An 11,859-nucleotide genomic window follows, 5' to 3' on the forward strand; every position below is an offset into this window, starting at 1 on the left:
TTATTATAACCACAGTTTTTATTTATTTATTTATTTATTTATTTATTTATTTATTTTTTTTATAACCACAGTTTTTAAATAAGGTGTGGCCCAGTGAGGTTCAGATGGTTCACCAATTGTCCCAGAGCTATTAAATTATGGCTTTGAGCACAAGTTTCAGACTCACTCTTATGTCTATAATAGTACATGAAAATGGTTACTTTTACCTATCTAAGACAAAAGACAAATTGAAGAAGGTGAGACATCCATTTGTAAAATTTGCCAATAAGCTGGACCTTAAAGAAAGGGTAACTGGGGGGCGCCTGGGTGGCTCAGATGTTTAAGTAGCTGCCTTCGGCTCAAGTCATGATCCTGGAGTCTCAAGATCAAGCCCTGAGTCGGAGTCCCTGCTCAGGGGGGCGTCTGCTTCTCCCTCTGTTCCTCCTCCAACCCTGTACATGCTCTCTCTCCCCCTCTCTCTCACACACACACTTTCTCTCTCAAATAAATAAATAAAATCTTAAAAAAAAAAAAAGAAAGGGTAGTCAGTGTGCTATAATGAAGAAAAAATAAACTAGGTCTCCACAAATAGCTAGATACAAATCCCAGACTTTATATTTGCCAACAATGTTGCTTTCTTGGATGATTTATTTAGTCTCATTGACCATGAATTTCATGTTCTATACAATGAATACAACTATAACAACTCTTCAGTCTCTTGTGAGGACTAAAGGTTAAGGAACAAGCCCTATACCATAAATGTTAATTTTTCTTTTAATTTTTGACTTTTAAGTGTCACCAATAAATCAGTATTTTTTAGATGAGGGAAGTTTTGGGGCAGATAGTAATTATATAAAGCTCAAAATAACCACTACATGATCTAGAGCACTAAGACTAGTCTGGATATTTAGAAAAATGTCCTACAGGAGACATTTCTGATATGACTCAATGTAATGTCGCTTTCCTGTTCAGTGCATCTTCACTTTCCTTCTGGAAAGCAATCTACCAATATGAATGCTTAAAAATTTTGTGTCTCTTTAGCAGAATAATTTCACATCTGGAAATCAAGCTGGAGGCAATGATCCTAAACATGCGTGGGAATTTGTGAAGTTCATTATCGTTTTAATGATAATAAGTAAACAACTTAAATACTGACTACAAGTAGACAAATTAAATAGATGATGATATTTTTTTTAAAAAGAATAGACGATAATATTTAATATAATATGCGTGAAAACATTTCTGAAAGATTAGGTATCTTGTTACTCTAAGTAACAATCTTTAACTTATGGGGGCATTGTTCTTAGAAGTGTAAAGAACTAAAAAAATGAAACACTAGAAAAGTCTGGAGGAAAAAGCAAATCTTGTTGGTGAGAATTAAAAAGAAAAGTTGCAGGCACCTAGGTGGCTCAGGTCATGATCCCAGGGTCCTGAGATCAAGTCCTGCATCAGGGAGCCTACTTCTCCCTCTGCCTGTGTCTCTGCCTCTCTCTGTGTCCCTCATGAATAAATAAATAAAATATTAAAAAAAAGGAAAGTTGCTAAACTGGTGATCATATTTCTTCTGCTATTATTAATCTTCATATAGACTGATCTAAAGTGAATTGCTGTTGTTGCTCAGAGCCAGAAAACATCATTCCAATGCCTCTTGTATATAGGACCATTACACCTACTTAGACTAAAACTTGTACTTGATAAAAAAATTTGGGCAGCCCTGGTGGCCCAGCGGTTTAGCGCCACCTTTGGCCTGGGGTGTGATCATGGAGATCTGTGATCCAATCCCACATCAGGCTCCCTGCATGGAGCCTGCTTTTCCCTCTGCCTGTGTCTCTGCCTCTCTGTCTCTGTCTGTCATGAATGGATGAATAAAATCTTTAAAAAAAAAAAGTATCAGTAGTTCATACTTCCCCTCATGAATGTGATTTTCCTGAATTAAAACACTATCTGTTTAGTTCTAAAATCTAAGTTTGTTTTATTTACATAATATTTTATGATATTTTAATCCAATTTATGACTTTTGATCTACTCATAATATTAAGATGGTTTGACATTCATTTTGCTTTATTTTACTTGAAAAGTCTCTTTTGAAAAATTTTCCCTACTATACTGTTGTTGATACTATTTCTGGATTTCTCTCAGACCTTCAAAAACCCCTTGTCAGCTTACAGTATTCCAGAAGAGCAAAGTGCTGTGGGTTGCACATCTAAAATAAACTGGTTCTGTACTATTTCGCAAAGCAATTACTATGACTTAGAGTTGCTTGGAATTAGCCGTGAAAGACTGTCTTGGCTTTATGTGCCACTGACAGTTGTATACCGAAGATTTGCAGATTCTGGAAACATAAATAAATTATTCAATTGGGATTACAGGAGTGCCTATAATTAGACTCCGGAAAAGGACCTAGAACAGATTTGTTTTCCCTCATGTAACAAACATTGTAGTGATTGCAATGCATCCAGCATAATGCAATCCAAATGAGATACAAAGTTAAATGTATATGACACGTCTTAGATCTGTATTTGACAAGAAAAGAGAGGAACATATACACATATACACAACGAGAGGAAATATAATACTAATAATGACTATGAGAACTTTCCTTTCAGCTTGCTATTGCTTTCATTCTCTCTGTGACTCTCCTGAAAATATTTTCCAATCATTATGTTCATATTTATCACCCCAGTTCATTTTTCATCAAAAGTATAGTTATTATATATCCAGTTATGCCATCCTGAAGTAATACCAGGAGATGTTAAGGGCGTAAACTCCACTCTCCCACCAGTATTCATGAAATGATCATAATGATCATTAATACAATTAGGTACTAGTCAAACATATTGACAGAACAAAATATCCCCCAATAGAGAAGCATATGGAAAGAGAAGAAACATAATTTCTTTAGGCTTTTGTTTAGATGAAAGAAAAGAAAAAGCTGACACTAATTAAGAAAAGAAACATCTTATTGAGTCTCTCAAAGAATTATAAAAGCAAGAGAACCAAGTTCTAGGTTAAATTTTTAGAAATAATGTACAAAATCTTGTATAGAAATTGCCTTAGGAAATTTTACTGCATTAGCCCCACCAAACATCAGAAAACAATATTTGTTGTCCATTAATGACACTTTTATGCTGAGAAATTGAGTTTGTAAACACAGAATTTCCTGAAAGTTAGATGCATTTGCTGTCAGATTCACATGCAAAAGGTTTCAAGTCTGTTCTTCCCTGGAAGTCTTGCATGAATGTATCATATAAATGGAGCCTACATAATATGCTAACATTCTAACTGAAACAGAGTAGGGAAATATATATATATATTTAATTCTGGTTTCTACATTGAGAGTAGATCTAAACAAATTTGGTTTTAAAAAGTATCAGGGAAAAAAGAAAAGGAAAGTCTGGGGGGAAAGTTGTAAATTTCCAAATTTCCAAATATGACTAGAGTGTTCAAAGATTGCAAGACAGTTAGAAATCCTGTCTATCATAATATTATCTGGTTTTCTTTAAATCAAAATTATTAAATCCATCCTTTAAAGCCATTTATAAAGGATTACTCAATAATTTTAAAGAATAAAATCATCAAAATTCACTATATCTTTTTTTTAATTAATTAAGACTACCTCCCTTGTGGTATAATACTTCACTAGTTCTACCTCAATAGGTGACATTTTATTTAAATAATCCAAAATAAAACTAGCTCTCAGTGTTTTCTGAGTATTAATAAGTCTACTTAAATTTGTCCTGTCCATATAGTTTGACATAGAGTGTTTCTGTTCATATCAAATACCAAGTTCAGGTAAATCTATGCAACATGAGAAATAATTAAAATTGAATAAAAATTATAATACTTGATATTTTATAATTTATCTTTAGTACATCAACTTATTTGTGCATTTCATTAAGAAAGGAAAAAAGAGATCCAAAAAACATCAGCTAATAAGACATTGGCCCTATGAAATCCAAGCTTAAAATATTAATTAATGATTCAAAATATTTGAAAAAGAATTGTTTGCAGATTTATTCTAGGAAACAGGAAGAAGACCTAAAATATATCAAGTATTCAATAAAAGGGAATGTGAGAGAATCAAGTTTTTGATACTTGAGGTAGTCAAACTACAAAATTAAAGTTAAAATAGTCATTTGATGGACTTTACAGACTAAGAAAAGTAAATGCTGATAACGCAAATTTAAAGAAAAAAAGACTTCAGCCATATTATATTGCTGAATTCCGGCTCTGTATAATGAAAGGCAAATTTGACAAATGAATTCCAGAAATCAGAGACTAAATATGAATAAATATAACTAAAGAGATTAATTATATACTCAATCTTTGATTCAATCAACAAACTTAGATTGAGCATGTGTTATTTGCCCTGAAACATTATAAGTATTTTGAATAAAAAACAAAATGGAAGATGCCAAATTCCCCTCCTGGTGGAGCTAACATTCCTGGAATAGACCAAAAAAGAAAAAAAAAAAAAAGAAAAAGAAAAAAAGAAAGAAAGAAAGAAAGAAAGAAACTAACTGAATATGTGATGTAAATCCAGGTGGTAGTAAGTGCTATGAAAAGAAATAAAGTATATAAAGAAGACCAAGAATAGTAAGTGATTACTTAATAAAGTTATGATGATCAGGGAATACTTCAAGGAAAACACCTATAAAAGAGAATGAATCATGTTAAGATCTGTGGAAAGTACAGTCCAAGCTTCTGCATTATGTGCTATATCTGCTATGTTCAGTGGTTATAATAAATTTAAGCAATTAGGTTTAACATGATTGTCTCCAAAATTAATCAATACCACTCTTCTACTCTGGGCAAATAAATGAATGATACTTTACCTCTACTATTATTTTATATTTTAGTTTCACATCGTTCCACCCTTCGGAAAACCTCGTTTTAAAGTCTCATTAAATTTTCATATAAATTTGCTAACATTTTAAGCATCTATTTGCTTTTTCATTCATCTTGCACTTTTTTTGGACAACTATACTGTAACTTAGTACAATAGACTTTTGAATGGGAGCTTTATGTGGGACTCACTTGTGGATTTATTTCCCATGCAGTAGAGTGACTTCTTTGTTCAGCCTTTTTAACTACACCAAAGTCTGCCTAATGAAATAATTTCAATTAGCCATTTTCTTTCAGAGCTAATTCAGAGAATGGCACTGGGGAGTATGATCTAGATAAGGGCTCATTGATCCAGTTTATGTTAATTCTTAAGAATATGGCTGGCCTTTGGATAGCCACTTGAGAGGCAAGGGAGACTGAAGTTCTTAGAAGAAGGTGCAGTAATACACAATCCATGATATAGATGCCTCTACAACTGGAGAGAATAAAATCAAAAGTCAAAGTGAGACTAAAATATGTTCTAAATAGAAATGCAAATACATAGCAAAATCATCAAGTATTTATAAGTTCTTAGACACAGTCATACTATTTACAAAAATTAAGATATTAAGTAGAGACATTAAATTTGTTGTTTTTTAGCAGTGAGTATATAAAACTTTCTGCATATCTAAAAATACAGCAACAATCTTTAAATTTTAAATTTTTAAATATTGCTTTTAGGGAATATTTTGTTGCCACCCAAACCATCTTACAGAAAATGTTTTAAGGAGTATATATATATATATGTGTGTGTGTATATATATGTGCTATGGACAGTATATATGTTTTAAGGAGTACTCCTCAAACATATACTCCTTAAAACATATATACTCTCCATATATGGAGAGAGAGAGAATATATATATATAATATATATATATTATATATAGTAAATTATAATAGACTACAAAATATGGCCAACAGAATAATAGCATCCTTGTAAATGAACAAAATAATTTCCAAGGTGAGTCATGAAAAGTAGTGATAACATTTAACAAAATGTTAACAATAACCAATTTTGGCAGCTAGCATATTGCTAATTTTTTTCTTTTATTTCTTTTTCACTTTTGTATTCGCTATGTTTATGATATTGGATGCAATAATTAATTAGGAACCAGAGTCCAAAGCAAAACAAAACAAAACAAAACAAAAAAACAACAATTTAAATCTTTAATTATTTACACAAAATTCCCCTGCTCTTCCTTTTGATAAGGGAGTACAGGGTACAGGCAGGGAGGAAGAAGACTGAGTCTTGAAATTTAACATTTTCTGTGTAACGTCTGAAATAATGAACTAATGGAATTCTGTCGTCCTGAGATGCATGGCTCTTCTCTCCAGTTCATGGAAGGGAACAAGGAAAGCTCCCCCCCTCCCTGCCCCTGGCTGCACAGTCACACACGCAAGATGAGTATGACCAGACCTTCCAGTGGGAAAAGTAGGTCCAATCAATTCTATTTATACCTCGGTATTTATTTATTTATTTACTCATGAGAGACAGAGAGAGAGGCAGAGACCCAGGCAGAGGGAGAAGCAGGCTCCCCGCAGGGAGCCCGACGCAGGACTTGATCCCAAGATCCCGGGGTCAGGCCCTGAGCCGAAGGCAATGCTAAGCCGCTGAGCCTCCCGGGTGCCCCTATGTCTCTGTAGTTAAAAACCAAGACAGACACTCTTCTTTAGAAACAAATAAAACCTCTTTAATTATATCAGAACAATGTACCTTAATAAAAATATAATCTCCTGAAATAAAATATTCCTTAATCCTAAATAGGAGAAGAGGATTGTCTTATGAGGCACCGAGTGCTAATGGATCATCCACAGTTTCCATGCTAAGCAGAACCTAATTTTAATCATGAACATATGTTTGAAGGAATCCTTACTGTTTCAAGAGAATGGCCCTTACTGCCTCATTCTCTGGTGAGATAATAGCATAGTTCATTTTCCAGTCGGGTATAATCTTTTGCTTTCAAGCAGATATGGCATAAATGACTTTCAACCTGAAAACCTGGCTAAAAACCTATTTCATGATTAATTAGTCCCTTTTAGAAACTCAATTAAATGCTGGATGCCACATTTTAAATGGAGAGATAATGACTGACGGAATGGAGAAACATGGGTGTGCATAAATTGTCTCTGACCTCATTTAAAGACTTAAACTGAAAATTTAACATCAAAATGAATATTATAATAATGCGTCATGTCCATCATTCTCTCAGCCAATGTAGCATCATCAGGTTTTACCGCAACGTGAATACTGACATTGTTTCATTAAGTCTAACATTTGTTTTAGTCAAAGTACACAGTTCCTACAGGGTGACATCTGTAGTTGTCTTAGAATATATCAGTTTTCATAGTACTGTGCAGACTTTTTCATTCTTTGGTAAATTTTACTTTGAGACATTTTCAGACTAAAAGCATAGAAATCCTGGGAGTGACTGTTTGATGAGACTGCTGGAGCTGATAAGAGCATTAGAGTCATCCATCTGGTCCAATTTTTCATTTTTTTTAATTGCCATACTCAGAATCAGAGAAGTTTTTTTTTATAGTCATGATCATAAAATACTTTTTAATGGGTTTATTTTAATATATGGGTGTCTGAACTCAGATTTATCTGGCTTCTTTTTTTTTTTATTTTTAAAAACATTTATTTATTTGAGACACAGTGAGAGAGACAGCATGTACAAGGGTGAGGGAGGGTGAGAGAGAGAGAGAGAGAGAGAGAGAGAGAGAAAGCAGGCTCCTCACTGAACAGAGATCCCTACCCCTTGCTCCATCCCAGGATCAGGCCCAGAGCTGAAGGCAGATGCTCAACCTACTGAGCCACCCAGGTGCCCCTGGCTTCTTTTTAAAAAAAATATCTAAAAATGTGTTGGTTACTTCTTTCATAGAAATAAAACCTTAAAAAAATAAAACCTTATATGAACAATGAATTGCCTGATGCCAGATAAGTTAGTAGTTTATTTTTTCTACACTCAAACATAAAACTGCTTCAGTTTATTTTTTAACCTTACAGTGTTGGATATTAGTCATTTTTAAAATTATTTTGATACATACATACATGCCCTTTCTTTTTTTATTTTTGTGCTAATATCTAAAAAGTAGTGTTTTGTAACATTTAGTTTGAAGTACAAATTATAAAAATGCTGATGACATCCAATTGGGAAAAATAACAAAGGAAAAATAAAAGCAGAATCACCATTATATTTTATTACTCATTAACTAGATACAATTACAATTATTTTTCTGATGAATTTTGCCTGCCTGCCTTCCTTCCTTCCTTCTTTTATCTACCATATCTATCATTGAATCATCCATACTTTTCTGTCTTTTTGGAACTTTAAACTTACTCCTCAAAAGAGCATTACTTTAAGGCTTAATAGTTCATTTTCTGTTCGCTCATGTTTATAATACAGAAAAATATACATTTCATTGGAATGAAACAACCAGGAAAAAATGGCATTAAGGCCTTCAAAAAGAAACATTCAATGAATAAATACAAACTAATGTAAGAGACTTTTAACAAAATGTAATCATTGTGATAAAATTGCAAGCAACAAAAACTTATGAACATGTAATGAGCAATGGCAATTTGGAGGAAATATTTAAAGAAAACCATTGGCTTGGGATACCTGGGTGGCTCAATCATTTAAGTGTTTCCCTTTGGCTCAGATCGTTCTGGGATGGAGCTCGGAGTTGGGCTCCCTGTTAGCATGGGGCCTGCTTCTCCTCCCTCTGCTCTTCCACCCGCCCCACCCCCCAAGCTTGCTTGCTGTCTCCCTCTCTCTCTCATGGTCTCTCTCAAGTGAATAAATAAAATTTTTAAAAGAAAAGAAAAGAAAACCATTGACTTCATTACAACATTGCTGGCTAAAACCAAGTCCCTACTGTACAGAATTAAATCTTTTTTTTTTTTTTTGTCAAAGACTCTGAACTAGAAGATTCTCATTGAGAAAGTGTCTTTGGCAACCATTCTGGACATAGAGTTGTCATTAACGTAGATTGGTCCTGCCTTGTGGATAGAGATCACCATAACAGATACTCATGGAAGGTCATTTAGCTTAGAGCTCATAAAACAATTAAAATACCTTTAGTAACCATAATATAGAGAATACTGGATTAGGTGGATCATTAGTCTCAGCTGATATATTTGTTATATTTTTAACATACTCTTGGGATATGCTACTTTACCACCTATACAATTTCCCTAACATCACTTAAACAATATTAATTAGCTATCTCCTCAGTTGTGACTGTCAATAACAAATGCATTCTTCTAAGAATTCGAGACAAAATTTTAAGGTGTGAGACTGTGCTCAAAAAGATATTAGCAATACCTTTTTAGTAATAAATTGTGTGTGTGTGTGTGTGTGTGTGTATCATAATTATACGGGTTGGTTTGAGTCTTCTTTGAAGCTACTCAACTGAATGCAAAATTATAGCTTCTATTATACAAAAATAACAAATAAAATAATTAACATCCTTGAACTTCACAAGATTGTAATTTGGCAGAAATATTTGGCAGACATTACAATCAGGTATCCACTAGGTTATAAATAGAGAATACAGAATATTTCTCTAGGCATTTATGTCAACAAGCCATAAAGACAAATACTTTAGACAGTTTCCAAGAAATGTCTTTCCTAATTGTTGTTAGATTGTTCAAAAGATATAAAGTCTTTTCTAAAAGACAATAATTTTAAATTTAGTTTGAAGTAGTTAAAACACTCGTGCCGAAAAAAAATATGCTCTCGACTCCAAGTTACCTTTCTTTGAACTTCTGTATATAGTGTGAATGAGAACTTCATAGGCCACATTTAACTTAATGCCTTCATAATCAATAATCACAAAGTACTCATTATCTGTATTTTTCCTAATTAGAACCGACATTCTAGAAAAATGCTGTGCGTGAATTAAATACAATGAATTTACTGACTACATTATGGCATTTAGGATGGTTCGCTGTATGTTTGCTGGTAGTTTAAGAACTAACCAGCAAGCCCCAAATTGCAACTGGAAGTTTGAGTTTACAAATTCACATTTACAAAAAATAGTGTAATTTTTCTTAAATGCATAGAAAAATAGTAAGTGTTCATGAATAATATTCCAGTGAAGTCATAATTATTTTATAGAGTTAAGTTTTCATATATAATATATAGAACAAGATATGATTATTTAACTGTGAAATATTAATTCACTTTGAAATAGTAAATGAAAAAATAAATATCCTTTGCTTCAAAAGGTAAAAGCAAGCATAGACCTTTTTATCACTGGAATAAAATTCCTGCTAAAAGTTTAATTTAAAAAATATATGTTGGTCACTACTCTTAATTATTAAAATCAAATTTTGTGGCTTCAATTTGATCATTTATTTCTATTATTAAACCATTTATGTTTCAACTGGTTTAGGAAGTATATTTAAATTCTGTTAATATTCAGGCTAGTATAAGAAAGATACAGTGTTGCAATATTTTAATTAATATATTTGAAAATTATAACTGCATATTTATCAATTTAAAATTTTACTTTAATTATTACTAATTGTTCTTTTATAATTTAAAATTTACTAATGGGTATATGGTTTTCATAGAAATTAAGGAATTTGTCCAAGATTACATAGGTTTAGGCAGTTAAATGGATTAGAAGAGGCACTTAATTATATTTTTCTGTTTAATTTTGAAGAAAGTTAGAAGGATATTTAAATATATTTTTCTATCTGATTTTGAAATGCTTTTTCTACTACACTCCCTATACCTGTCACTGAACTAAACTTACACATCTTGTTATTCATTGTTTAACAAGCCTAAGTATTGCACAGATGCTTAACATGCCAACATATTTTAAATGAAAATTAAAATAATTTCTCAAAGATATATACGGAGAAGTCATCGAGTAAAGATAGGGGAAAGGATATTCTAGAATTAATAGTTTGAGCAAATACATGGATACAGGAATATAATATAAAAGGAATTCCATGATATTTACTGGGCAGGGGAGATACCATGATGAAGAAAGTGGTTTTCCCAGGGCGATGCTTACCCACTGCACTCTGAATATGCTGAAATTGTGATTTCTCCAAATGTGGGATAGTAGACTATATAATTTGTGGTAATGGAGGACTGCTATCTTGTTTTCCCCTAAAAATAAAAAAATAAAAATAAAAAGACTTCAGTGAGATTAGACCACAGAGGCCACATTATAGACCATAGAATGAGAGTGTGTGTCTATGAGTGTTAGGGACAGGGGTGGTAGGTAAGAGATGATATTTGTCTCATATGCTAGGGCATTAAGAAGAGAGTTTGTATTACATGAAAAAAAAGTAATAAGATCAGATGGACATTTCTGAATCTCAGTCTTGGAGAGCAGAAGCAAATATTTAAAGAAAAAAGATTGCTATGGTATTCTTCTCCCTATCCTCTCAACCCTCAAATAATTGCAGTTTTCCTTTGCGTGTGATAATAATGTTGGTTCCAGAATGCTATGATTAAAATGATGCCAAGAAATAATAGTAAACTCAAAATAAGCTGATCTAATTCTCTTTCATTTTTAATATAAACAAACAAAAAAGTTGAACCTGAGCATCGGTCTGACATCATTAAGTGAAGGTTAAGTTATCTCACATAGCCTATATTTACTGAAACAATTGAAATGTAGCTAACGGAGTAGATTTCAAGGTATAGTATGATCATAATAATATCTACTTTTAAAATATCAATATCCATATCCAGTGGCCCTAAGCAAAATAAGCCCTTAGGAAACATTCACACTTTTCAGGTCTCCCTAATCCCTCAACACTATTTCCTATCCACAGAATGTAGACAAAGTTAACCAAATAGTAACTATCATTTCATGTAAAAATTGTGATCACACACTCTGTGCTGACACAGGGTCACAACCCAGGGTTTGAAAAATACTGACAAAATGGCCTGAGAAAATTCTACTTCACTATGTTAACCACAATTCTGGCACACGATCAAGATCAGCTACCCTGTTGAATGCTACC

At 32.7% G+C, this 11,859-nt stretch overlaps 1 non-coding gene across 1 annotated transcript; it reads left to right on the forward strand.

Moving 5' to 3' along the window:
- The first annotated feature begins 10,833 nt into the window (after positions 1 to 10,833).
- Positions 10,834 to 10,996, forward strand: LOC121475240. The gene has a single exon (XR_005983685.1). It is a non-coding gene; the product is annotated as a U1 spliceosomal RNA (small nuclear RNA).
- The last annotated feature ends 863 nt before the right edge of the window (positions 10,997 to 11,859 follow it).

This window comes from Vulpes lagopus, chromosome 1 (assembly GCF_018345385.1).
Source record: "Vulpes lagopus strain Blue_001 chromosome 1, ASM1834538v1, whole genome shotgun sequence".
NCBI classification, from domain to species: Eukaryota; Metazoa; Chordata; class Mammalia; order Carnivora; family Canidae; genus Vulpes; species Vulpes lagopus.